We start from the raw sequence: 26,918 nt of genomic DNA, 5'->3' as shown, positions 1-26,918 counted from the left end.
GCCTAATTTTTTTTTTTTTTGACGGAGTTTTACTCTTGTTGCCCAGGCTGGAGTGCAATGGCCTGATCTCAGCTCACTGCAACCTCCAACTCCTGGGTTCAAGCGATTCTCCTGCCTCAGCCTCCCAAGAAGCTGGAATTACAGGCAAGCGCCACCACACCTGGCCTGAGCCCACGTGATGTTAATAAGCTTCCTTGGACCACATTTACTATCTAGCAGGGAATAAGGTAGAGTAATTGTCCCTATTTTCCCCTTGAAAAAGAGGAGGACTCTGAGTATTTCCTCCTCTAGCCTTCTATACTTCCTTGAATCCTCTCCATGTCTGACAGGTGCCATATTTACAAAAGGCTAACTGGATAATAAATTGAATTCTCTGAAATTGAAGGAAGGAGATGCCTTGGCAAGCCAAGGATGGCAGCATGGTGTGGCCACCACGATATGGATTCTAATCTTAGTGTCATTTCTGAGTCTCTAAGTGCTCCTTGATAAAATGAGAATGATAAATGCAACCTGTCCCATAGGTAGTCTGAAGTCAACCCACACAACATTGTTCTCCCAAACAGGTGAAGGATTAGGGCCCAAGGATCTGGATAAAAAATTCGTGTGAGTGGTAACTAAAGCTTCTCTTCTGGGCGGAACTTGTGGCTACAAGTTACAATAATCAGGCAGAGTGCTTTCCAAACACACAAATGCAGGCAAATCACTTGGAAAACCAGTTAGAAATGCAGATTCTAATGCAAGAGGCCCGAGGAGAGGCCTGGGATTCTGTATTCCTCATAAATTCCCGGAGGAGCTGGTGTAACCCTCAGTAGTCGTTGGAATGATTAGAACGTTGTTGAGCTTACAATATTGGTGCCCATCGAGATTCTGATCCTCCTGGCTTGGGGCAGAGACAGGTAATGCCTTTTGTTTTTTATTTGTCAGTTTCCTACTATTGTCGGGGTAGTATATTTTTAGTTGCAGGACTGAAAACAACTGTGGTAGACAAAATAGACAGGGATTATTTTGGCTGCTGAGTTTGTATTTTGGGAGGCGGGAGATAGAGGGAAGATGCTGAGAATTAACAGAGGACTTAGAGCCAGAAACCCAGTCGCAAGTCTTACCTCTGTAACTTAAAATCTGCAAGACAGCCCCTGAAACTCAGAGTTTGAGATTGAATGCATTGGCCCTACATCTTTACTGTGTGGGTTAAATAAAATAGTACATGTGGCATGCTTAGGGTATTGCCATACTGTCTGGCCTGTGGTAAGCCCTGAAATCATGGTAGTTATTTTTGTACCTAAAAAAAAAAAAATGCTGAGTGGTATAAATGGGATTCTGGGATGATAATTAGTCAAACACATTTGTTCATGATGCAAAGTACTGCAGTGACTCAACCAGACAGTGGCTCAAAGAAGAAAGGACAGTGACACATAGAAATAATCCAGCTCTCTGTGGGAGGGCACGCAGTGGGTCCTCCCTAAAGGACCCCTTAATGAATGATGAGCAGCTAGGTGTGCGAAGTGGTGAGGCAGGCCCCAGTGAAGGAAGAGGAGGAGTTACTTCTGAACATGTTTAATCTGCATTGCTGTGCACAGAAGGCAGCAGTGACCTAAATAAATCCTTCATTAGAAGCAGAAACACACTGGCTCAGGCACTGCTCAGCAGAGCTCTATGACAGGAGGGCGGACAAACGGGGCTTCTCTTATTACTCAGTGAGTTCAAGAGGGGCCCCATAGCAGACAGGAGACCGGAGCTGGGGTGCCTCGAGCCCACTGTGGAGTACATGGCTTCAGCCCATGCTCCAGTTGTGACTGAGCCTCTGAGAGGTGCCGTCTTAGCTGAAGAAGCCCTTCCTGGCTGGGCTGGACAGTCATCTATCACCCTGAAGATGGTGAGTACCCACGAATCTTTTGTGTTAACCCAGAAATGGCCAGGAAAGACACACAAGGCATCAGAGGCAAAACAACTATGTTCCATCATCTTGTTCTGTCTTATCGTTTTGCAGAGAGAGAAACTGAGGTAAGCAGAGAACAAGAACCCCAAGGTCAGGCCTGGACAGCCATCTATCACCCTGCAGGTGGTGAGTACCCACAAATCTTTTGTGTTAACACAGAAATGGCCGGGAAAGACACACAAGGCATCAGAGGCAAAATAGCCCTGTTCCATCATCTTGTTCTGTCTCATCATTTTGCAGACAGAGAAACTGAGAACAAGAACCCCAAGGTCAGACCTGCAGGGATTGAACTGATTCAGAAACATAGGTCTCCCATTTTGCATCCCACTAACCTCTAGACACATGGAAATCTGTCCTTTTTTTGTTGGGGTAAGGAAGATTGGAATAATTCACAGCTGAAAATAAATCTGTACAAACCAAAGTAAATTGTTCCCCTGAAATAAGCAAATAGGGAGAGATGATTTGTCTCTCATTGCTTGAGCCAGGCTATTATGGACTGAATGTTTCTGTCCTCTCCAAATCCAGAGTTTGCGACCCTAACCCTCAGAGTGATGATATTTGAAGGTGGGGGCTTTAGAAGATTAGGTTTAGATAAGGTTGTAAGGCGGGCTCTATCCTGATAAGATTGGTGTCCTTATAAGAAGAGGAAGATAAAACAGAGCTCATCCTGGCTCTCTCATTCTCTCTACTATGTGAAGGCACTGCCAAAAGGTGGCCCTCTACAAGTCAGGGACAGGACTTCATGAAGAACCACTTCCACTGACACCTTGATCTTGGACTTCCAGCCTCCAGAGCTGTGAGAAATAAATGTCTATTGTTTAAGCCATCCATTGCATGGTATTTGATGATAAGAGACCTAGCTGACTAGTACAGGGATCTCAGAATAAATAGTAAAGCAAAAACAGTTTGGTTTGGATCTCCGCCACTATAGTCTTTCCAGGGGCAGCACTCAGATGCTTCCAGGTTTAGGCAGGTGACATCTATGCACGAAGCCAGCTGGCTGGTGGGAGATGGTGGCAAGCAGCTGTGTGTGTGCTTTGGCTGAAGAAGCAGGGGCTGCCAACTCTGGCAGATATTATCAGAGACCAAGGGCCAGAGTGGTCTGATATTCATATTTTTCAAAATTCAACTATGAATATTTATGTGAAAAGTCTTGATTTTTAGGAATCTCACAAATGGATAGAAGTTGCCAAGTAGTGTGAGGAAAAGGAAAAATGTAAAATAAAAAAAGACTGAATGGCAAGTCTGCAGAGAGCCAGGCCTAAGGCCTATGCTGTGGCTGCAGGTGATTACTTGAACTCTTACAAGGCATTTAGGATGTTTCCAAAATTGTACTGAGTTCCTGGTGACAGTGAAATAATCCCAGCCCTGTCCTCAAAGAGCACCTTATAATGCGGAAGATGCATGTGGAAGGAATAAATCAGTAGACTTTGGAGTAGACACAGATCCAGCCATGGAAACTCAAGAGCCCAGAGGAGAGAGACGGGAGCTGGCAGAGGGCCAGGGAGGGCCTGGCAGGACCTCACAGCAAAGGTAATGTTTGAACACAATCTTGGCGAAAACTATGCATGAAGCCATTGCTCAGAAGAAAGTCCCATGGGAGCATTCATCCAGGGAAGCTGGAGACAAGGCTGGATGGGGCACAAGGAAAACCTCAGCCCGTGCTGGGATTTGCCTTGGGGAGCACAGGCCATGGCAGGTGCTGGTAGGGATGAGGCTCCGGGACCCACTGCTTGAGAGGCTTCAGTGCCCTGCCTAGACATTCGGAAAGAAAGTAGAGGAAAAATAGCCCTGGTATTGGGGCGAAGCATACAGTTCTGAACTTAAATCACAGCAATGCCACTTCACCCTGTGCAGCCTCTGACTTGAGAAAAGTTCACGGCATAACTTGGAAACCTTTGCTCAGCTTTGGCCCAGGCGCTTTTTATTATCTTTCTTTTTTAGATATGTGTGCTCTTGGTTTATCATGATCATTTAAAAACAAACATTTAAGAGAGTGCTTAGTATTGTCAGGCACCATGAAACACACCAGGGGTAGAGCAAGGACAAAGTGCCCTCCATGCTTGCATAGAGCTCAAGGGGCAAACTGGCACACAAATAATACAAGCATGATACCCTAGTGGGTTTTGATTGTATGTTGACCACATTTTTTTCTTCTTTGAAAAAACTGTTGCAGTTCACATGATAGCACTGAATAAAGCAATAGTACATGGTTCCTTCCTCTGCCCACATACATATACACACCGCTGTGATTTCCATTTGTCCCCTGCTTGAATATTTTTAAAAGTGTCATTCAAGTTGAATACTTCATTATTCTGATGCTTCAAGTTCTGCAAATAAATTAGTATCTATCTCATTTGCCTCTGACTCAAGCTTTAAACAGTAGATGCCTGTTGTATCATCTTGGTAATCTTGAAATATTTAAATGCCATGTAATCTATCCAGAGAAACAGCACCTACATCGTGCACTCCACACAACTCTCTCTGTAATCTCTTGTTATCTCTTATTATAATTACAGTATCTTCAGATTAAATGCGATAGTGCATGTCAAGTTAATCCATCAGTGGCCTGGTCATTTGTTCTTTCGGAATATTGATGCAAAATAATTTACATTTTATACATTTTATATGCAAAATAGTAATAATTTATAGTAAAATGTTATTTACTATTACTTAAATAAAACGATTTCTGAAGGAGTAGTTCAGGAATCATCAAGATGAATTACAGGAGCTCAGAGTGGGGAGGCTGATGATTAAGAACCTGGCTTTGAATCCTAGCTGTACCCATACTGACTCCATGTGATCAGGAGCAAGCCATGTGACCTCTACGTGCATTTTCCCATTTGAAATGTGGGGATGGTAACAGCACCAATTTCATGGAATTGCTGTGGGGATTAAAGGAGATGTGATCGCATGAAGTGCTGAAGAGTGGGGCTGGCATAGAAAACTCTCACCAAATTTCAGTTTTTGTCACTGTCAGACTTCCTATCTCACTGGGATAGCTGATAAAGCTTCTATTCGGGTAATCAATAATCAGGCACATAAGATGCATATCCACGAAATCTTTGTTTAAGGGCCAAAGCACCAGGGTCAACAAGGTGCTGAGCTGGGAGATAGGAGCTAGGGTCTAGTCCCTGTTTCTGTCTTGACTTCCATGTGATGGTGAGCAAGACACAGTGATATTCTAAGCCTTGTTTACAAAGTGAAACAAATGGGTCATAAATTCTAAGATCTTTTAAGATCAATCTAAAACATGAATCTTTAGAGAATTAAGAAACATATGGGTTGATTATGGCAAGAGAGCCATAATCTTGGAATCCGAAATTTCAAGATATTTTTCCAAAAGCTATGGAATCCGACATTCCTAGCCCGGTGATTACGGTTAAAAGTTAACCACAAAGTTTTGTCACCAGTGTGGCCATCAGTCTAACATTTTATAGGTTACAGGTAGCACCATATATCAAACTTCTAAGTTGCTGAGGCCTTCTTGATGGGGAGGGGAAATAATACCACCTTTAGTGGACAAGAGACTGTTTCCTTGGGTAGGGCTTCTCAGGCTGCACTTGCTGTTCTGATTCTGCTCAGTTCATATTTAGCACTCATTCAATGAATATTCATTGAAGCTAGGACCTGAATGAGAGGTAGATCAGTTAGACTGAGAAAGAATCTATGAAGAATGCTTAACTGTTACTAGAATAAAGCAAGGCAAAGAAGAAAGCATTGTATTACTATGGACTGAATATTTGTGTTCTCACACAATTAATATGTTAAAATCAAATCCTTATCATGATGGTATTGGAGGTGGGGTCCTTGGGAGGTAATTAGGTCATGAGGATGAGGACGTCATGAGTGGGATTAGTGCCCTTATAAGAAGAGGCCAGAAATCTGACTTATTTTCTTTCTGTCATGCGAGAATACAAGGATAATTTAGCAGGGGCTGCAACCCAGAAGAGGGCTCGCACCAGAACCCAAGCATGCTGGCATCCTGGCCTCAAAATTCCAGCCTGCAGAACTGTGAGAAATCAGTTTCTGTTGTTCATAAGCCATCCAGCCTATGGTGCTTGGTCATAGTAGCCCTAATTAACTAAGATAAGTATTATATAAAAAGTTTCTCAACGACAATAAAATATACCATTAGAAGAGAAGCTTTTCAGCCTGGGGCACGCAGTGGGATAAGATTTCCCTTATCCCCACACCAAATGGGCAGCTTAATCACCTTTTAGGCTGGAGGAAGGCAGTTTCCTCTAAGGATGAGGCTGAGGGTCGTATGTGGCACAAACCAGGAAACTAGACCCGTACGGCAGCTCTCAGTCCTTAGCTCTTGTCTTAAGCAACTCTACTCACTCCCAATTGTCCATACTTCACTTAAGCAAGCATAAGCCTTAGAGGAAACTGCCTGAGAGAAGCAACCTTTGTAAAATATCAGGCTGTGAGAGTATCCACAATTCAGAGTCAAGACTTAAATAAATGTATGGTGCATCAGGCACTAAGAAATTAGACACACAGTTGACACCCACCCTGTCTCTTCCCTCGAACACCTTGGGACCATGCAGGGTATAAGGTATGGAGAGGGAACAATAGAGAGAGAAGGTACAAAACAAAACAAAAGCAGCTGTGATCACATTAGGGTTAGGGGTGTGAGACGGCTAAGGACAAGATGCCTGTGGGAAGAGCACAGAAACTCATAGATAATGGACTAAGGGATCTACATGAAAACCATTTTGGTCTTATTAATGTGTTATGAGATAAGAAGAACCATAGCAGAGCTACAATTAGAAATGGATTGTTTTATAAATTGTTGTATTATAAAGACACATGCACACGTATGTTCATTGCAGCACTGTTTACAATAGCGGAGACCTGGAACCAACCCAAATGCCCATCAATGATAGACTGGACAAGGAAAATGTGGCACATATACACCATGGAATACTATGAAGCCACAAAAAATGATGAATTCGTGTCCTTTGTAGGTACATGGATGAATCTGGAAACCATCATTCTCAGGAAACTGACACAAGAACAGAAAATCAAACACCGCATGTTCTCACTCATAGGCATGTGTTGAACAATGAGAATATGTGGACGCAGAGAGGGAAGTGTCACATACTGAGTCTGTTGGCGGTGGGGGGGTGCTAGGGGAAGGACAGCAGGGGTTAGGGAGGTTGGGGAGGGATCACATGGGGAGAAATGCCAAATACAAGTGATGGGGGAATGGAAGCAGCAAACCACCTTGCCATGTGTGTGCCTATGCAACAATCCTGCATGATCTGCACATGTATCCCATAACCTAAAGTACAATTTTAAAAAAGATAAACCATTAAAATAAAAATATACATACAGAAAACAAAGAGAAATAGATTTGTTTTAAAAAATAAATAAATTTTAAAAAACAGGGTGGTATAGCTGCAGGCAAGAGAGTCTTTGCTATGTTGCTCTCTATTCTGTCATATCCATTAGATTTGATGGGACCTTAGCAAGGTTGACTCATCAATTCCTCTGTCCATCTCCTTTCAAGAGGGGCCTATGAAATAAAATTGCTGTGTGTACGTGAGTGTGTGTGTGTGCATGTACGCATATGCACGGGTGTGTAATTGTTCCAATGATGAACTAAGTTTTCAAGATTTCCTGCGTCTCACAACCTTCTCAAGGCCATCAGCACATTAATGAAGGAAGCACATGAATAGAGGTCCTGAAATGTTTTAGCCCATAGCATACTTCCGTAAAGATGAGTTTTCAGGGGTTTCTAAAGAATAAAACTGGCTGGGGCTGCCTTGGTCTAATCAGTCCCATTTCTTTGCTATTTTAACAACCATGTTTACTTCCCCCACTAGCGAGTGTGAATACTCAGGCCTGGCTTTGTATTCCAGATTGATACCAAATCTAAACCAACAGATTCATTAGTGTCCAACATGCTGAGGAAATGAGTAGGCTTGACCAAAGAACACCACTGCAAATTAAATAAAGCTTTGGAAATTGTGTTGAGATTTCTGGATTGGGTTTTCACAGTTTTTCTCCAAACACTTAGATTCAGAGAGAGAGAGAGAGAGAGGGAGAGAATTTTAATACTGTGAGTCACTAAGTGGGAATCCAGGATTTCTTTTTACAATTATTATCCCTTTTCCTCACTCCCATAATGTAAGATTAGCAAATGCAGACACTGCCGAGGGTTAGATGTCGCTTGCTCAGGTCATAGGTAACCAAGTCTCGTATGTGCAGGCTGTATCAGGCATTGCCCAGGAATATAGGAAGAAAACAGAGTCCCATCCCAAGGAATCCACTGTGTAAGGGGAAAGACGGCTGTGGAAACAAACATTACCAATCCAATGAAATGAAGGAAACTGTGGAATAGACGCTATTTTATCAATGTTAAGGAGGTCGGGATGAGGAAATTTGGAACATGCTTCATGGAGAAGTGTCATGAGAAAAGTTCAGGGGTCTGGTGAGGACAAAAACAAAGCTCAACATTTTGAACGAATGTCCGTGCTAAACTGTGTAAGTAGAGAAATAGAGAAATAAACGGATGGTGCAGAAACATCAAAGCAATCATGTTTAAATTATGTTGGGTTTATATTCTGGTGTAATTACATGCCCTTGAGAAAGCTATTTTTCGCTCTGGGTCTAATTTCCCTATCTTGAAGAAAGGGACCACTGCCCGTTTTCTTAGGTGGAATTAAGTAAAATATTACAGAAAAAAATTTTTTTAGCCCACCTGACATGTGATAGACTCACAATAAATAATTGCTCAATAGTATTCATTCAGTAGCAGATTGATGACATCAGCCTGAAGAGAAAAGCGAAAGAAAAATATTAGTAATAATTTAGGTTTAACAACTATTTTTGTCCATTTAAATAGTTGTCATGAGAAAGAAATGACCACATTCTGAGAATTGAAGATTAAGAAAGAAACGTTCTTCAGTGAAAGCACAAAAATGTTGCTCTATTGATAGCTATGCAGCAACAGATGACAAAGAAAAAGCAGAATAAAAAGCATAAAGTGGCTCTTAATCTAGTGTTTTTAAAGGACAACTATTATAAGATAATTAGCCTTTGTGTTGCCTTTAGCAGAGAGCCTTAAGAACTAAAGTAAGAAAAAATAGCAAGTGATGACAATCTTAAACAAAACACATGGGTTTGCCTAAATGAATAGGGCCTGGTGGCCTGTGTCACCAATGGCCCGCTGACAATGCAGAGTCCTTCTGCTGCTTCTGTGGAAATGCGTGCAGCAAAGGAGACTCGTCTGGGGTGAGGAGCCGGCAGGAGCAGGCTGCTCCAGGGGGACTGAATGTGAAAAAACATTCCTAGAAAGACGCCTTCCTGGTTGGGAAAGGGCTGATGGGGATAAGAGCTCCCAAGAGAGTTCAGGAAAGGACAGAGTGTGGGTGGCATTGACCCTACCCAGGGGACACTGTCTCAGGTCACTTTAATTCCTTCATGAGATGACAAAGGACAGCTGCCAATCTGAACTCAGGCAATCTGAAGAAAAAGATCTGCCTCCCCTGAAAGACCAATAATTTCGTTTATCATAATGGTACGTTCACTTTCTAACAACTATGAACAAAGGCCTCTCCTTTCATCCCCTCTCATTACACAAATCCATATTTTGCTCAGGGATTGAGGACTGACACGCTGGACTAGGCATGAGAGGTGTGAACGGGCACGAGCAGGGTTTTGTCCTGCCCTCTGGGAGCTGTCTCCTAAGGGATGCAGCCAAGTCAATGAGCAATAACAATGCCACCTGCGCAATATGGAGAGCTCCAGGAGGACTTGAGAGCTGGTGCCTCATTCAGGGCACACCAAGTTAGGCGGAGCTCAACACCCACCTCTTAGTCCCTCCACCCTTTGGCTGTTTGTCCCATGAGGGTTGGTGGCAGGACACTGCTCATTTGAGTCTCTTAGAGACGCAGACAGACAGAACAGCTACTCTCCGGAGTAGTGCCAGTCACCAGGCTGGCAGGGAGGAGATCATGCACAAAGCATGGGCTGGCTCTTAAAGCTTCAGGTAAGGTGACCACACATCATCATGGCCCTGCTAAACTCCAACTAGGAAGGAAAGCATGTCCCATTAAGTGTCTGGAAGAGAGAGAGCCAAGGCAAAAGGCACACATGCAGTGATTTACTATGGAGAAGGAGCAGTGCATTGGGACTGAGCTAGACAAGCCCTTAAAGAATGATACAGTCTGAACCTGATAAGAAAAGGGAGAACATAGAAGAGTTCCAGGCAGAGGGAACAGCATGTGCAGGGGTGTGAATGCCCACATTCCTGATTTATCTGGGAACAAAGGGTGGTCCTGAGGTCAGATGATGAGGTATGTGTACGGAACGCAGAATGGCTAACGATGAAGCTTAATAAATTAGAATGTGAGAGCAATCCTGCAGAACTTGAATTTCAGCTCTACTTTTATTATTAAAAAAAAAAAAAACAAACTAAAAGGAGAGCCAACAGGCACCGACTATGTATATTAAACATTCTAAGTTAATCAAAGGCATTACAATGAAAATAATCAGTACATGCATTATCATATTTAATCCTGGCTACTCTATGAAATGGAGGGCATTAGGTTCCATGGTTTTTCACTCAACAATTATTTCTTGGGTGACCACTGTCTGCCAGGCATTGGTTCAGCAGACAGATTGAGGGAGGGGAGGAGGTTCTAGACAAAGTCTCCATCCTCCTACAATTTAATCTATTAGAACAAATTAAATGTTAATAAATGAGTGTGTGAAAAACACATAATTAAAAATCATGGAAGAATACCTGAAGTTCAGAGAGAGTATTAACCTGCCCAAGGTGATACTGCAATAAAGCAATATGGCTGGGACTTGACATTTTCTTGCATCTAAACGTCCTGCACTTAAACATTAATATTATGAATAATGGAAATCCATGGAACATTCTGCATCAAGGGGCTGGGAAATAATCTTATTATATTTGTGTTTTACAAAGATTTCTCAGGTTAGCAAGAGCAGTTAACAGAGAGAAATATGGCAGATTGCAAATGTCTGTAAAAGTGACAGCGCTGGGAAGGAAAAAAACAGAAGCCAGAAAGATATGAGATTTGTATTTTAGCTGAAGATGGCAATAAAAGAGAAGTGATGAAGCTGAGCAGGATCAATCTCCAATTGTAATATACAAACAGAAGTGTAATTGTTGCCCAAAGGCAAGAGGGATCAATTCAGAGTTACCATGTTCGATTCATTTTCCTCTTTCATTGTTTCAAATGTCTTTGTGCCTCAGTTTCCTATGCTGTAATTATTTTACCTGTGAGCATGTGACCTAGTTTTTGGCCAAGGGGACAAAAGGTGGGAAAATATTCTGGCGTTTGGGAAAGATTTCCCTCTGTAAATTAAAAGAGAGTCCCCCTCCTCCTAGGCCCCTGCACCTTGCTCTCCTCCTATTTCAGAGCAGAGTGATGAGATCAGCTGCTTTGGGACACTGTGGCTCTTTAGCCACCTGGAGGGGAGGATCAGCCAGAAGGCAGAGGTGGGCTGGAAGGCAATAAGCAGCTAGATCTATGATGACATTTGCAATCTGCTTTTCAATCAAAATCAGGCTTACCAGCAAGAAAATTAATCATTACTATTAAGTGCTACATTATAGACACTTAACCACGTACCAGGCTCTCTAATGGGTGCTTTGCATACATTATGAAATGTGATTCTCACAACAAAAGTCCATAAGGAAATATAATTCAATTTTTCAGATAAGACGACCACGATTCAATGATGCAAAATCATTTCCCCAACACCAAATACTTCAAATAATACATTCCCCTTTGGATCAGGGAACATTCTCTTGTGCCCAGAGCTGCCATGAATGTCAAACTGCTTGGTGAATGGAGCTCTGGTCCCAAGAACGATCCTGCATCACAGAACGACTGGTGACGATGCACCTATCAGCCCAGAAAGGATCCGTTCCCATGGTGCAGGCAGGTAGGGCTTAGGGACACAGGGAAGGCCAGGACACATCATGCAAACCATTAAAACCAAACCAAACCCCCACACAGTGAGAGGACCACCACAGGCACCATGGCCTGTCCCTCCATAAGACGGCACTCGGGTCCCTTGTCTTCAGTTTTCATCTGTGATGTTCGGCTGTTACAGAAACAGACTGGGGAGAAGGCACGTGGCTCACTGTTCCTATCATGCCCACATGCTTTCTCCTTGGAACACTACAGTTTTACATCGTCCTTCAAGGTCATGAGGCATTGTGTTGGGTCCTGAGAAGCTGGGAGGCAGGGAGAAGGAGTGGCATGTACCACTCTCAGTGGGCTGCCTGCACTGGGATTAACTCAGGGCTGCTGAAGACCACCCTGTCACAAAACATCAGTGGACTTCCATGCTCTTCAAATCCTTTTTTCTGCTTCTCATGATTTTTCTGTTCTTTTGCCTTGTGTTCTCTTCCCTTCTCTTACCCTCTGTCCATCTCATCTTATCTCGCTGTTTCTCTTCCTCTCCCTTTACTTTGTCTGCATCTTCCCCTCACTGTTCCTTCCATATTTTGCTACATTGCTGCATCTCATTTGTTGGCCTAGAAAATGAATAATAGTGCTTACTTGAACTATATAAATTAAGACGAAAGAAACAAAGGGCAAAAGACTGAGACACTTTCCCATGAATATGATGCATAAAATTTAGTGGCCGGGTGCAGTGGCTGACGCCTGTAATCCTGGTATTTGGGAGGCCAAGGCAGGCGGATCATGATGTTGGGAGTTTGAAACCAGTTTGGCCAACACAGTGAAACCCCATCTCTACTAAAAAAACAAAACAAAACAAAAAAACCCAAGAAATTAGCCACGTGTGGTGGTGTGTGCTGGTAATCCCAGTTACTCAGGAGGCTGAGGCAGAAGAATCACGTGAACTCAGGAGGTGGAGGTTGCAGTGAGCTGAGATTGTGCCATTGCACTCCAGCCTGGAAGACAGTGCAAGACTCTGTCTCAAACAACAACAAAAAAATTAGTTTGTGACACCACATGTTCTCACTCATAACTGGTAGTTAAACAATGAGAACAAGTGGACACAAGGAGGGGAAGAACACACACACCAGGGCCAGCCAGGGGTGGGGGAAGAGGGGAGGAGTGCATTAGGACAGATAGCTAATGCATTCGGGGCTTGAAACCTAGAAGATGGGCTGTTAGGTGCAGCAAACCACCATAGGACACATTTGCCTACATAGCAAACCTACACATTCTGCTCTTGCATCCCTGAACTAAAAGTAAAATAAAATACAATAAAATTTTTTAAAAAAGAAAAAAATAGGGGCCTTCTAGTAAGAGAACATTTATGGTAGGGGCACATTTAATACAATAAAAATATAATTTGGAAAAACACCTGTAGTTTGTGGTCTTTGTGAGGTGACACTGAGTTTGCAATCCAGAGGCCTTCCTTGTGTTCCCTCATCATTAATGGCATCTTTAAAAAAAAAAAAGTGGTGACTGTGAGCCAGACCCTGTATAAGTGCATGACATAACTTATTAATTGAATGCACATGAAATAAAATCTGTGCTGTAATTTTAATTCAGCCCATTTTGCAGATGTGGCGCCTGAGACGTCGAGCTGTGAGGTAGCTTACATCTTATGTCATGGCTGAAAAGTAACATAGCAGATTCTAACCAGATTTCTCCAGCTAGTTAAGCCTTCACACTAATCATAATGCTGTTATACCTTCTTTCTGGCCCACGCTTCATGCAAACACCCTGCCAGTAAGCAGCTCAGGTTAAATGAAGGGTCACTGATATTACACACAACAGAAACCAGCTATTTTGGCATGAGCAATACCTCACTACTGAAGAAAGCATGAAACGGCATTGGAAAGTCCACATGCAACAAAATTCTTGTTAATTTAGTTTCCTATCAGTCTGTCCCCTGAAATGGAAACCCAACATTTTCACAGCTCTCCTCAGAATGACATGCTCCGGCAGCCGCAGGGGAGATCTGGGGCTCAATTTATTTATAATCTGTGTTCATCTGCTTGCGGGGAGCAGGTCTGAAAGGTTCTCTAACAGTTTTATTAGCTTCTATTGCAGGAGCAATTTCAGGTGTGAGTTTCCAAAGCACAAAGTATCCCTTCAGTGTACTCAGTGGAACCCTGTGTGAGCCTAGCCTTTCTAATTCCAGCCCTACACTAATGAGCTTGGAGCAATATTTGTATTTCATAAGGTTCTGCCTTAGCAGACTGAACACTACCCTGGTGCCTCACAGGGTTGAAATACCTTCTTCCCGAAAGGTGTTAAGAATAATCTGGCTTATGCTTTGGTGACATAGGAAAGAATCGGGCTCACTTCTTCGATACTCAGAGTTCTGTTTTGGTCTATGCTTCTTTTGCTCCTTTTAAGCAAAGAAACAAGCTTGCCTTGGTTTGATTGTTCTGTTGCTTAGCTCACCAAGGAATACAGCCCTTCTCTTTTGCCTTGGACCATACCCACTGAACAAATCATTTCACCTTCAAGACTACATTGCTTTATCTTCCTATGGCACAAGAACTTTCAGAAAAGAATCTTTCAGAATTGCTACCAGAAATATAGGGATGCTAATAAAATACAGGATGTCCAGTTAAATTGAAATGTTATATAAACATGACATATTTCTTACTATTTAGTATCTAAGACATACCTATACTAAAACATTATTTGTTGTTTGTCTGAAATTCAAATCGAATTAGGTGTTCTGTATTTTTATTTGCTAAATCTGACAACTCTACACAAGAGAAAACATACTGAGCATCGTGCTAGGTGCTACATATTGGCCATCTCCCTCAATCCTCATTAGAGTGTGGAAGAAACTGAGGCCCAGAAAAATTGTCTATTGCTCAGAGTGACATACCAGTAAGAGCCAGGCCAGAAATTCAAACATATATGACTTCCAGAGTCATGTTCTTTCAACCACAAAAAATAGCTCCAAAATCTAATCTCAGAAATCTGTAACCAACACCCTCCCCTCCTTCCTAGCCAGGACACGGGGAAAGATCTGGTTTTAGAAGTAATTCAAATTAAGTGCAAGCCAGTTTTCCAGAGGAGGCTCCCAGCCCACTCTCATTCCCTGCCACACAAGTATGTATTTTTCAGAGCACAGCTAGGCAAGCATGCCTTTTCATTTCAGCTGCATCTGTAATCACCTTTCTCTCACTGTATTTTAACTGCTGATACAGAACTTTGATTTACCCTCCTAAACTAAAGAGTGAAGACATTTACATAAAACAACCTACTGCAGGGAGTACACGTACCTCATCTGTAGGGACTCTAAAGGAAATTCGACAAGACATAAAATGCTGAAATAGAAGTTCTTGAGGGATGAAAGGAGATGTGAATGTTGTACATCTAAATGTCTTTCTTTGCTTACGGAAAATATGGGCTACTCAATTCTCCAGGGATTTAAGAAATCTCCACCTTGAGCCATCTGTTCACAGAAGGTAGAGAATCATGCCCCTGGGTCCAGAGTCTGCCACCTTTACTCTGGGCATCTCTAAGAAAAGTTTCCTCACTTCTGGACCTCAGTTTCCTTAAATATCAAATGAATATGGCAAGAGCTCCCCTGCGGCTCTCACAGGACTGGGCACGAGAGACAGAGGAGGCAGTGGGTATCATCACATTATGTGAGAGTAAGGAATTATCTACTACATTCTTTTCATGCCGGAATGCTTTTGCACGAGCAGACCAGGATCTATTCAGCAAGGAGCTTGTATTAATATGCCAGTTATTCAGCTGGACTGACCACATTGGGAATCCCCAAAATAGACAAATGAGTTTTCAACAACGGTTTGAGGGCTATGCAATTTGCACTATGTTTTCTCATTCTTCTTCGGCTGTTCTCACCATGTCTCTCTCTTTTCTTAAATATTTCTTTCACCGTGAAGCTTTTCCTAACTCCCCCAGACAGAAATGCTGCCTGTTTCTTCTTTTCTGAGCAATATACTGTTCTAGAAGCTGGAGCAAACATACATGTCCAGGCCCCTGAGTGTGAGAAAGTAAGCAAATAAGTCCATCAAGTAACAAGGTGACTCCAGGTAAACATACTTGCTACACAATTATGTTACTGAAGAAATTATTGCCATGAAAAAAAGAAAAAGCGTGATGAAAGGGAAATATTCTTGGGATGGTCCATCTCATGAGACAGGCAGAGACTTGCTAATTTATCTGACTCCCATACTAAACTGTAAATTCATCAAGGACAAGAACTATTTCTTCATCTCCTGCACAACTGCCTTGTGAACAACAATCAATATCAAAGGTGGGGGCAGATTTGGGAGAAGGTGTACCAGAGTCTCCACGGGCACAGTACACTTTACACTTGAAACGCTTTAAAAAATATATACTTTTCATAATGAAAAATGAAATTTTATAATAAAAATGTCATTGCTAGATAAATTAAAGCCTCAAAAGTATTTCATGGATGATGGATGCAGACTTAAAGTAAGTTAATAAGCACAAATGTAGACTGTTCCTGGCACATAATAAATGACTAATTATTATGATGCAGGAGAATCCCTTGAACCCCGAAGGCAGAAGTTACAGTGAGCTGAGATCTTGCCACTGCACTCAAACCTGGGCAAAAAGAGTGAGACTCTGTCTCAAAACAGCAAACAAACAAACAAACAAACAAACAAACAAAAAACAGGTGGTGAACGTCAGAGTTCTGAGTATCAAAACTCAACAGTTAAGGCATCCCAACCACACTCCTCAATCACTTCAGTTGCCTAATCATTTAATCATTTGAGATCGTGTTTAGTGTATTTCATGCTGCTCTATAATTTCCTTGCAGAGTAGTCCTTGGTTAGTTTTGTTCATCAATGTATTCTAGCACCTAATGCAATGTCAGGTACATGGCATACAATAAATGTGCTCAATAGTCAATTTTATTAAAATTGAAAGTATAGCCCAATATCAAATACTACCCCACAGATGATAGTCCCAGAATACAATCAAACCCCACATAGAAAATATTTTATGTTGGACAATGAAACTTAACTTTGGGTTATGATGAGCCAGAGACTGAACTGCAGACTCCCTGGCCATTAGCCTAAGCTTCCTCCCCAGTATCCTGATGTTTCCTATAACCTTCCCCTAATTTTTATTTATTTTTTAGCACATCACTATCTAACTAGGAGAGATTCTGCTTATCTGTCTTGCTTTTTGTCTGTCTCCTCCGCTGGAAGATAAGCACAAGGGCGAGGACTTCCATCTGTTTTGTTCCCAACTATGTCACCAGTGAACAGAACAATGTGCAGTACATGGCCGGAACTCAATAAACATGTGTTAAAGGAGTAAACGTGATTGCTGTAACCGTTTACAGAGATAGGAAGAAGCAGCATCCCGAACAGAGATTCGCTCTGTAAAGGTAAACGGTAACTAACTAGAGCACTGTCTGCACTCTGTGCCCCCTGCACTCTCGCCTTGACATTCTCAGTAAAGTACTCTCCTGAATCTCACATTCCAATCAAATTTCCCTTATGTCCCGGGTCACCGGAGGCCATACATTGGAGGCCTGTGTGACAGATATAAGGCTTATACATGGAAGTCTTTGGTTTGGCCCACATGGTGTAATTTAGGAATATGGAATTAGCTACTGGCACTTGAAAGTGGGTACATTCCACATAAAACTGTAAACTGACAGTCTACCTTGGGAAAAAATACAAAAACAAAAACAAAAAAAAAACATAACCAGATCTGGCAAGACCAGACCTGAAGTCCCACCTGAAGCCCCAAATCCTGTTCCCCTCAAGCTGTTACTTGCCTGGCTGCTGAAGTCATTAGAGTTTGCGACCCCTGCTGGAAAACTACCAAAAAGCATGTATTAGAGAAAAAGAAAGATGCCCACTGGGATCTATTTCTGTTATGTTCAGGCTATTGCTTGGAAGAATAATGTATTCATTTTTCTAGACCTCTTGTAGTAGCACATAACTATTGACAAACTACAGCCCAGTAGATATTATTCTAACAATCTGAAAAAGCTATAGACTTCATCCCCCATGGGTAGAGGAAGCTAAGGATGCTTCAGGCTGGAGACAGGACTGAAGATGAATGGGGAGAGGCTGTATATCAGCTGGTTGCAATTCTGGCTAAGCCAGAGAGAAAGGGAATTCGCTTGAAGTCTATGGATTGCCTCTAGGAATTGCTGAGAAGCTGAAAAGTCAGGATTGGAAAATGAGAAGGAATGAAAGAAACCTGGGCACCAGGGGCAGGTCAAGATGGTGTTGCAGAAGAGGCACCTCTGGGACCACACCTTGGGACATGCATGCTGCTGTGGATGCCTCTTGATCCATGACCCAAGGTGGTAAATAAACCCTCCAGTGTCCCTGTGTCCTTTAGCTAGTCTTTCAAGATTCCAGGCCCCAGATGGGATCATTCAACTAAGCCCTAGTTCAGGGCTGGGAGAGAGGGATAAGGAAAAAGAGGCCCATCTCCCCCCCCCCGAAAAAAAAATCCTTCTATGAAGGGAAGGTTTTGCTCCCTAAATAGGATATTTGGTTCCAACTGCTCAGAAGGGTTTTAAGTGATTCTGAAGAGAGCGGGCACTACAAGCACGAATGCAGAGTGAAATAAGAACACGCAGTCCTGAATTCTAGTCTGGAATCCTTTGTACCTTTAGAAAATTAATTAAGTTTTTCGATCTGCAGATTCCAAATCCTTAAATTAGAAATGATGCCATCTGCTCTCCAGGGTTGCTGTGAAGATTCAGTCCAATCATTCATTCAATTATTCCAAACATATTTATTGAATGTCTACGTGCCAGGCAGACAATGAGTGAGGTTCTGGAGACGTGTTTGGGACACCTAAAATGCAGTTGGGAGCCAGTGCATTATGCTGATGAAAGATTTGGACAAGGGAGGCCCAGGTCATCTCATGACACTGCTCATGTTTTACTTTTCCCCAATGGAGTCACTCCCCATTTATGACTTTTCTTTGTTTTTTTTTGTTTTTTGTTTTTTGTTTTTTTATTAATCAACATCAGGGCCCTCTCTTCAGCCAGATTTTCTTAAGACATATACGGTGTAATCTGTTAAAAAGAAAAAAAAACCCTAAAAATTGGCTGCGATCCTGAAAACCAGAAACAAGTCATTCTGAGAAGCAGTGAGGCCCAGTGCTTGCAGCATTCAGGTGAAGTGATCATAAGAAGGCACTAGCCAATTAGATGAAATTTCCCCCACTTAATGTTTAGCATTTAATGTAATTTACTCAGACATATGCAAACTACAATTAAAATGAATATTAAAATAGGTCTATGATAAAAACTTAATTTTTATGACTTTTTTACCCTTTACAACTGCACAAGTGTTTTATAATCAGCAAGATGCTTTTCGTATAGTTTCTCACTTTCTCATAATAACACTTTCATTGCTATTTTCCAGAGGAAGAAACATAGGCTCAGGGAAGGAGAAATTGTTTGCCCAAGGTCATGGGGCAAGAAGTTGGCTTTAAATCCATCTTGCACTCTCTTGCCTTCTGCCTTAAGAAAAGAGCAGCCTCAATGAAAGCACTAGATCACGTAGCGAGGTTGAACAAAAAAAATGGGGAATAGCTCTGATCTTTTCCAACACCAGCCGGAAAGTTACTGCATTTCCCTGGAAGCAGTTAAGAAGTTACTACCCTCCTGCAACAACCGTCTCTAACACAGCCTCTCAGGCATAGATTCAGGCCTGGAAACCTGGTGCCTGAGCACCCACCTAGGGCACAGGCTCAGTTTCATCAGGACGTCCAATACGTCTTACTGTGCCTTCCACCAAACCTTAGTCCCCATAGACAGACATGATTTAGCAACCATGGTGGGGACATGCCATCGTGGGTAGATGCCATGGTCTAGGAAAGGCAGTGTGCATGGATTAAGCAATTTATACCACCCAGTACATCTTTCTAAGCTCCTTCCTAGTCAACATCAAGTTTCAATTCAAGGCAAGAAAAACTTCCATGTAGCTTTTCCCTTCAGAGGGCCCCCAGGACTTTTCCAGTAAAATAATTTCTTATTTTAATGAGAAAAGTATATGCTCCAACTTTTGGAGGGACCCAGGGAGGGCCTGAGGCTTCATCCTAGGCATACTGACAGGAGAGTAAAGAGCCCCTCCTCAGATGCAGTATCAATGTACCACTTTCTCACCAGCTTCTCAGAACAAGAATCTCCCATCTTATAACTACAGAGCACTGTATACCCTGCGGCTTCACAGGGGATCTAGAAGCACAGCTGACTAAGCCTTACTAAGGAATCTTCATCTATGCTGCTGTTGTCATTAACTGCTTCCACTTAAGACTGCTTAGTCATGAATTTGTCCATCCCTGTCAAACTCGGCTGAAAGAGTTAGATGGGCTAACCCAAACCTGGAAAGACTCTTTTAGAAATTATTCTTTCTCTGCTTAGCTCTGGAGGAAACCTTATGTAACACAGTGGTCCATTTCAATGTTATTTCTGCAGTCCTGTGGGGGAAAATCTAAGCTCTGGATATACAAAGGGAAGGGTAAGGCAAGGATTTGCAGCCAAGCGCGCGGCTCCTGGAATTTCAGTAGGTAATGCTTATTCTAATTGCACCCAATGTTACCCAATATTACCAGAAATGCAGAAAGCAAGAAAACAATCCAAACGCCATAGGATGTGCTTTGCTTTAGAAATCCAGGGAGGAAGAAGTTAGGTTATTTCTCCCTTCTTCTTTTTTTTTTTTTTTTTTTAAGATGGAATTCCTGGAATTAACCCTTGAGTGGAAGGATTTCAACAAAATTAAATGAGATTTGCCTCCAAAACAATAACTTACAGGTGGGAATAAAGGAACCTGCCGGTGCCAGACTGCTGCCACAGCAGTCGCTGAGCACCCGGAGCCTGAGAGCCAGAGCGTGGGGACTCATCTGGGGACCCTCTTCCTGGGCTAGTTGTGGGAGGCTCATCGGAGCCAGTGGTGGCGGGGTTTGCTACCCGGGCTAGCGCTGAGGGAGAAGAGGGAGGACTGGCTCTTTGGCTTCTAGGCCACTCTCCCCGCCATGCCTTGAGGCTGCTCCATGCTAGCAGGAGACTGCTTCTGGGAGCGCAGCGCAAAACAGTGGATTTGGAGTGGCCTCCCTAGAATCCTCCCAAAAACATCTTGGCACAAGTTGTAGATAAAAATAGCTCTGGATAACCTTGTGGGAAAGGAAGGAGCGAGACTCTCGCCAGGCGAGGCACCGGTACTACTGGCTCTGCAAAAGGGAGGTGGAGGGAGGGATGCAACCCTTGGCGGATGAGAGCTCCCTGAGTGTGTGAAGAATCGCTGGCTCTCAGGGGAGGGGATGAGATGGAGGACCTATAGCTCCAGCAAATAACTGTAGCGCCCAGCACACCCCATCCCGTGCCGGCACCTTGGCTCCAGCTTCTTCATCACATCATCCGCCTACGCTCTGGGTCTGCTCTCCGCTTTCCGGGACAGGCTGAGGCCAGAAGGAAGAGCAGCGCGAGGTCCGCTGCTTGGCTGGAAGAGCGCACCTAGCGAGGTTAGGCTCCCGAATAAGACCCTTCTTAGGAGCAGGGGGCAAGGGGCTCCAACCGCGCTCGTTCGCGTCCCGCCATCCCTCACCTCCATCCGCTGCCACTACCCAAGAGCCCGGAAACAGAAACCGACAACGAGATAAAAAAAATCAGTGAAAAGTAACAAGAAAAAATCAAGAGCCCCATGTAATTGGCATTGGGGAAGAGCAGCTTACTTATTGTCAGGGCTGTCGCCTCAATCGCTCTCCTTGGGAGATGCCTGTCTCCAACCAAATGCAAAGGCAAATCCGACCAAGGCTTCTACACCCCAAAGGTTCCCTCCGCCGAGTTACTTTTGCAGACTGTGTCCCCGCCCCAGTTTCTGGCCCCAGGTGACACCCAGGCTCCGTAAAGCGCTGCACTCTCGCTGCCCCACAGGGTCCTAAGGTGAAGCTGCGGTCGCTGAACGGCCAGCAAGAGCTAACCTCCCGACTCTGCTGGAGGGAAAAACATTCAACCCAGTAAGAGTCAGAAATCTGGGTCCCAGTCCTTACAGATCAACTTGTCCAGAGCAGGGGTGCTAGGGTAGGAGGTGAGGAGGATGGGAAAATTCCCAATCTCTTCTTCCTGGTTCCCTCTGCATCCACTCCACCTGCTCCAACCCCGATTCTTCTTGGGTTCTGCACTTGCCCGAAGTCCCGAAAGCCAGCCGAAAGCGCCTCGGAGGCCCCCACACCTGCGCCCTGCCACTCTCCAGCCTGGCGGCCCCCACCCCGCGCGCGCAGCACTCACCTGAGCGGCGCCACCGTCCCGTCCGTCGGGCGCCCTAAATAGGCTCCTGGGTTGGGCCATGGGCAGCACTGCCTAGCACCCGCGGCGGGTGGAGCAAGTTTCGGGACGGCCCGGGTCGGGCGGGCGGCGAGAGGGCGCAGGCACCCACTGAGACCCAGCGGTGGTGGCAGCGGCTCCTAGCTGCCAGCGCGCCGAGGACCTCGCAGGCGGGCGTTTTGGTGCTCAATCCCGAGGAGGGGAGGAGCGGGAGGAGGAGCAGGAACAGAAGGAGGGGACGGAGGAGGCCGGGCCCGGAGGGAGAGCGCGTAGGGCAGAGGAGGATCGCGAGCGCCCACTGCTGCCCGACGCACTCGGGTGCGGCCCCGAGTCCGGCCCGATGGGTGCCGGGGGCTCCTCTCTGCGCTCAGTGGCTCGGCGCAGCCCGGCCTGGCACGCAGCTCCAGGGGCCTGTCAGGGAGTAGTCGGTCCCGCCCACCCGGTGCTGCGGCCCCTTGGGTTTCAGTCCGAGGGGAGGGACCAGCGCCCCGGGAGGGTGAGGCAGCTGGGTTGGGTGACTCCGCTGTCACTGGTCACTGCCAACCTGGGACGTCCCGTCTACTCCCTCATGCCTGCTTGGTCTGAGCCCGAGCCTACCTCTTCTTCCCTAAGTCGCCAGCTCCGCACTTGTACGCGGGACCTGTGCTCCTCCCACGTGCGTCTGCACCACGCGTGTTCCCTTCCTGGCAGGTGACCCACCTTAGGAGTTGGCGCTCCTCCCGCCTCCCTGGAAGCAGGCGGTGCCATCCTCTCCAGTTCGCTGTGCAGCCGGGCTGGGACCTGAGCGGCGGCCTGGGCCGGAATCCGCTCGAGGAGCCGGCTTCAGAGAGCGCTCTGTAGCCATTGAACACGCCTTCTCCTTGGGTTTCGCGTCGGAGAGAAATTTGCCAGGAGAGCGCGGATAATTCAGCTTTTTTTTTTTTTTTTTTTTTTTTTTTTTTTTTTTTGCTACTGCACTAGGATTGTAGGATTGCACACGTCAGCTCTGAAATAAAAAGCAGGGTCTCCCTGCCCCGCCCCCCGTTCCGGAAGCTGGGAGGTTCTGTGGGAGACACCTGCACCCAATAATTCAATTTAAGATTTAAGGTTTGAGAGGCGTGGGGTTGGAATCGCCTTGGAGAAACCGGCTTGCCTGCTAACCTGAGCCAAAGCAAGTTTCCCTCAAGGGCAGGTCAGCAGTCATAACCCCCAAAATGCAAATGCACAACAAAGTAACTTCCTTTAAATGAGATTTTAATAGTTTCCCTGTCTTCCATATTAGTAAATAAATATTTGGAAGAGTTCGAATTTGTGATTTATGCTTAAATATATTTTACCAACATTGTTCAATTTAAACATCTTTTCCCATCTAAGAGAATGTTCCTGTAGGAAATTGGCTCCTTAAGTCATACACGGATTACCCTCGCACTTTGACAAAGCAAAGCAGTGTCTTTTTGATAAAGCCAGAAGCATCCGGGAAGCTGAGACCTAACTGTGCTTTTGGAAAATAAGCTTTTAGGAGTTGAATGACCTTGTCTACTTCTTTGAGTTGGAATAATATTGGCATGTCTATTTTAGTTAAAAAATAAAATAAAAATTCTAAAAAGTGACTTTAAAGCCTCACTTTGAAAGCCTTAGCATTTAAGCTAACATTCGATTTAAAAGAAGTGCTTTTCTCCCCCATTCTATGAAGCTGTGTAAAATCATGTATGAGGTTGTGTGGGTCAAATGGGAGTCTAAGATAAACCTCTGCCAATTACTGGTGTCTTTAAGCTTCCACCAGCAGCCAAGCACAGTGCAGATCATGAGTTCTTCAAAATACGGAGTGGTTTTGATGCTCTAAGTTGGTATGATTACTTTTTCTAAAGAGTTCAAAGTGCTTTGGTGCCATAGTATGAATTTCATTACCCATTGTGAGACACAAAGGGGTTTAGCAATGATTCTGTTTGCACCCTGTAAGCGAAAGGCAGGTTACTGACCTACTTAGTTCCCTACCACAAGACCTTGAAAGAAACTGGAACCCCAGGTCTCCAGCCCTGAGCCTTTGTTAGAAGCTTCCATTTGCAGGAAATGACTGCAGGCACATGTGGCAAGCTATAGGAATTTGAGGACCAGCATTCTAGTTTTCCTCATTTCTTTCTAAATCTGAGCAATCCTTCATTGATGAATAATCAATGTTCTTACATTCAGATAAATAAAAGTATCAGCTGATGAGTTTGTTTTTGAATTTTGTTCTTACTTAGCTTTATATGTGTGTCAGGCACTTGTCATTTCTCCTAAATAGCTCTTCCTGAAGTCTTCCTGTCATGAGTTAGATTTCCTATCCTGAAGCTCGTACAGTACCAGGGCTTAGCTCTCTTGTAACAACACAAGCACTGTATTGAAACATCTATTTAGGGATCTGTCTTCCCTGGTAGATTGTAAATATCTTGAACTTGGGTATCATGATTTAATGGTGAATACTGCATGGTCTCTGAATCCCAGAATCCTGCATGGTATCTGAAACACGCTATGCTCTCCAAAAATAAAAATAAAAATGAAAATAAAAAATGTAAATGGGACTTCCCTCAAGGAGTCTGGGTTTAAGTCAATCATGTTTCCCTTTCAAAGCAGTGGGCATGACGATAGAGGCTCGTAGGAGACAAAGTAGTAGTTGACTGGAGAAGTGGCTGTTGGTCATAGATGTGTGGCCCAAGACTCTTTTTCTCAGTGCCAATAACTGAAAAATCAGAGGGTTTTAGTGGAAGATCTCTGTACTGTTAATATTCTAAGATCTCAAAGTCTTTATTGAGCATGTAGTATGTATTTAACACTATGCCAGTTACTAAGGAAAAGGTGAAAAATTAAGACATCTCCATTGCCTAGAGGGAGCATAAAATCTCAGCTCAAGAGAAAACAAGGCTAACACCCATAGGCTACCTTTACAGAAACTCACAGACATCAGTTAACACAGATGTAAACTGTTCTGACAAAGATAAAGACTCAAGGAGTGAAAAGGGGTGAAATAGAAACAAAAGCAACTGACCTATGAGTTTGGACAATCATCAGTAATAATGCCAGCTAAAATGTATCTAAGGTGTATAATGCCAGGTACTATGCAAAATGAGTCATATTAGCTGCACCTTTTGTTCACGTTGCAAATGGGGAAAGGGAGGTTTAGGAGAGTTTAGTGACTTGTTCAAGGTAACATACTAATAAGTGGTAGGGCTGATATTCACATAGGTCTCCACAGTGTGTCTTCTCAATCAATCTTAGAGATCATTAGCCTAGACCTCCCTATTTTCTGCTTGAGGTAGTTTATCAGGGCATTAAAGGAGAAAGCTACCCTTCCAGTAAAAACTAGACTCCTAGTCTGGGGCTCTATATAATTGAATAATTTGTTTGTGTTTGCTATTTGGGGGATTTTTCTCTTTTCCCCAAAAGATATGATATGAGAGGGAGGTCAGGAAAAGGGGAGAGAGAAAAAAAGAGAGAACTTCCTTCTTCTGAAGATATTCAGAATCCACGGTAGTCTACCTGCCCAGACTCAGTGGGGTTTTATTTGTAACCCCAGTCAATTGGGCTGCACTATATAGCTTCTCTTCCCATAATGGCTGTTTGAATCTTTCAGGTTAATAGCATGAATATTAAAGACTCCAACGGGATTCTTTGTCAGCAAAGGAAATTGGGATCAGGTTAAAAATCCAATTTTAACAAACTTTCCAAGTCCTGATTTAGATGATGCACTAATGGCTCTTAATGCTGAATCATCTTAAAAGTCAAATGTATTTTTAAAAGGGAAGCTTGCTGGGTATTGTTTAATTGCACATTGTACATTCCTGTCTTAGTAGAAAAAGATCATCTGTAAAACTGATGAGAGCCAATAGCAAATCCCACTATCCACAGAGCCAGTTGGGTAGAGGGAAGGATTTTGGGTTTGAAAGATAATTTTCACTCGTTTGACCAAAACAAAGAGAGCGTGATTGCACTGTGTGAAAATGATATCCTCAAATAACTCCACTAATTTGATTGTGCTGAGGTCCAGAATTGTTTCTATTTCTTTTGATTTGCTAATTAGCTAGAGCAGTCTGCTAGTGAGCGGGGAAGTGAGGGTCATAGGCATAAAACATGGAGGATCCTGGTTGCTTCCAACTCAATTCACCCATCTTGTGCCTCCCCCACCAGCCTATCCCAACTCCCAATTTGTCTCTGTGTATGTAACAACAATACATCAATCTACAACAAATGGACTGTTTTTTTTTTTTTTTTTTTTTTTTTTTTTTTTTTTTTTTTTTTTTTTTTTTTTTTTTTTTTTTTTTTTCCTGAAAACAGGATTTTCAAGATTATTTACTTTAGGATGCCAAATTTGGCACATCTTGGCATATGTGGTTACAAGGTCCAGTTATGACTTTTATGATGTTTTCCTTTATGAATCCCCCTCCCTGCCTTGCCAAGTTAAAATTATATTTTATGACTACATTAGTATAAAGATGAATATATTTTCTTCTTTATTTAAATGTCTTCTTTAACCTAAAAGCTTATTTTATTTTCTGATTTTTAAAAGAAATTAAATCATTTTTGGGAAGCCCTCAAAGCACCATAAGCCCTGGGCAGAGTGCCTGAAACTTCTAATGGAGAGTTTGGCCCTGTGAAGATGATATTGCAGAGGAGGAATGCTTATTTAATTTAGGTAAAGTATACACGTTAAATGCAATTTCATAAAAAAGCTTGTAGTCTATTTGTTGTGTCGGATAAACAACTATAGATAAATAAAATATTG

At 43.4% G+C, this 26,918-nt stretch overlaps 1 protein-coding gene across 2 annotated transcripts in view; it reads right to left on the bottom strand.

Moving 5' to 3' along the window:
• The window catches only part of HS3ST1 (heparan sulfate-glucosamine 3-sulfotransferase 1), a 33,855-nt gene extending 10,813 nt beyond the window's left edge, over positions 1–23,042 (bottom strand). The window contains exon 1 of one of the 2 annotated variants that reach the window (XM_037732710.1): positions 22,880–23,042. The gene's annotated coding sequence lies outside the window, so the exon portion shown is untranslated. Of the gene's footprint in view, positions 1–22,144; positions 22,256–22,879 lie in introns of those variants that run through there. The other variant, XM_037732711.1, reaches the window with a different exon arrangement.
• Between the last annotated feature and the right edge of the window lie 3,876 nt (positions 23,043–26,918).

Source organism: Cebus imitator, unplaced genomic scaffold (assembly GCF_001604975.1).
Source record: "Cebus imitator isolate Cc_AM_T3 unplaced genomic scaffold, Cebus_imitator-1.0 Scaffold466, whole genome shotgun sequence".
NCBI classification, from domain to species: Eukaryota; Metazoa; Chordata; class Mammalia; order Primates; family Cebidae; genus Cebus; species Cebus imitator.
Note: the sequence above shows the minus strand (reverse complement) of the source record. Positions and strands in the feature narration are given on the sequence as shown.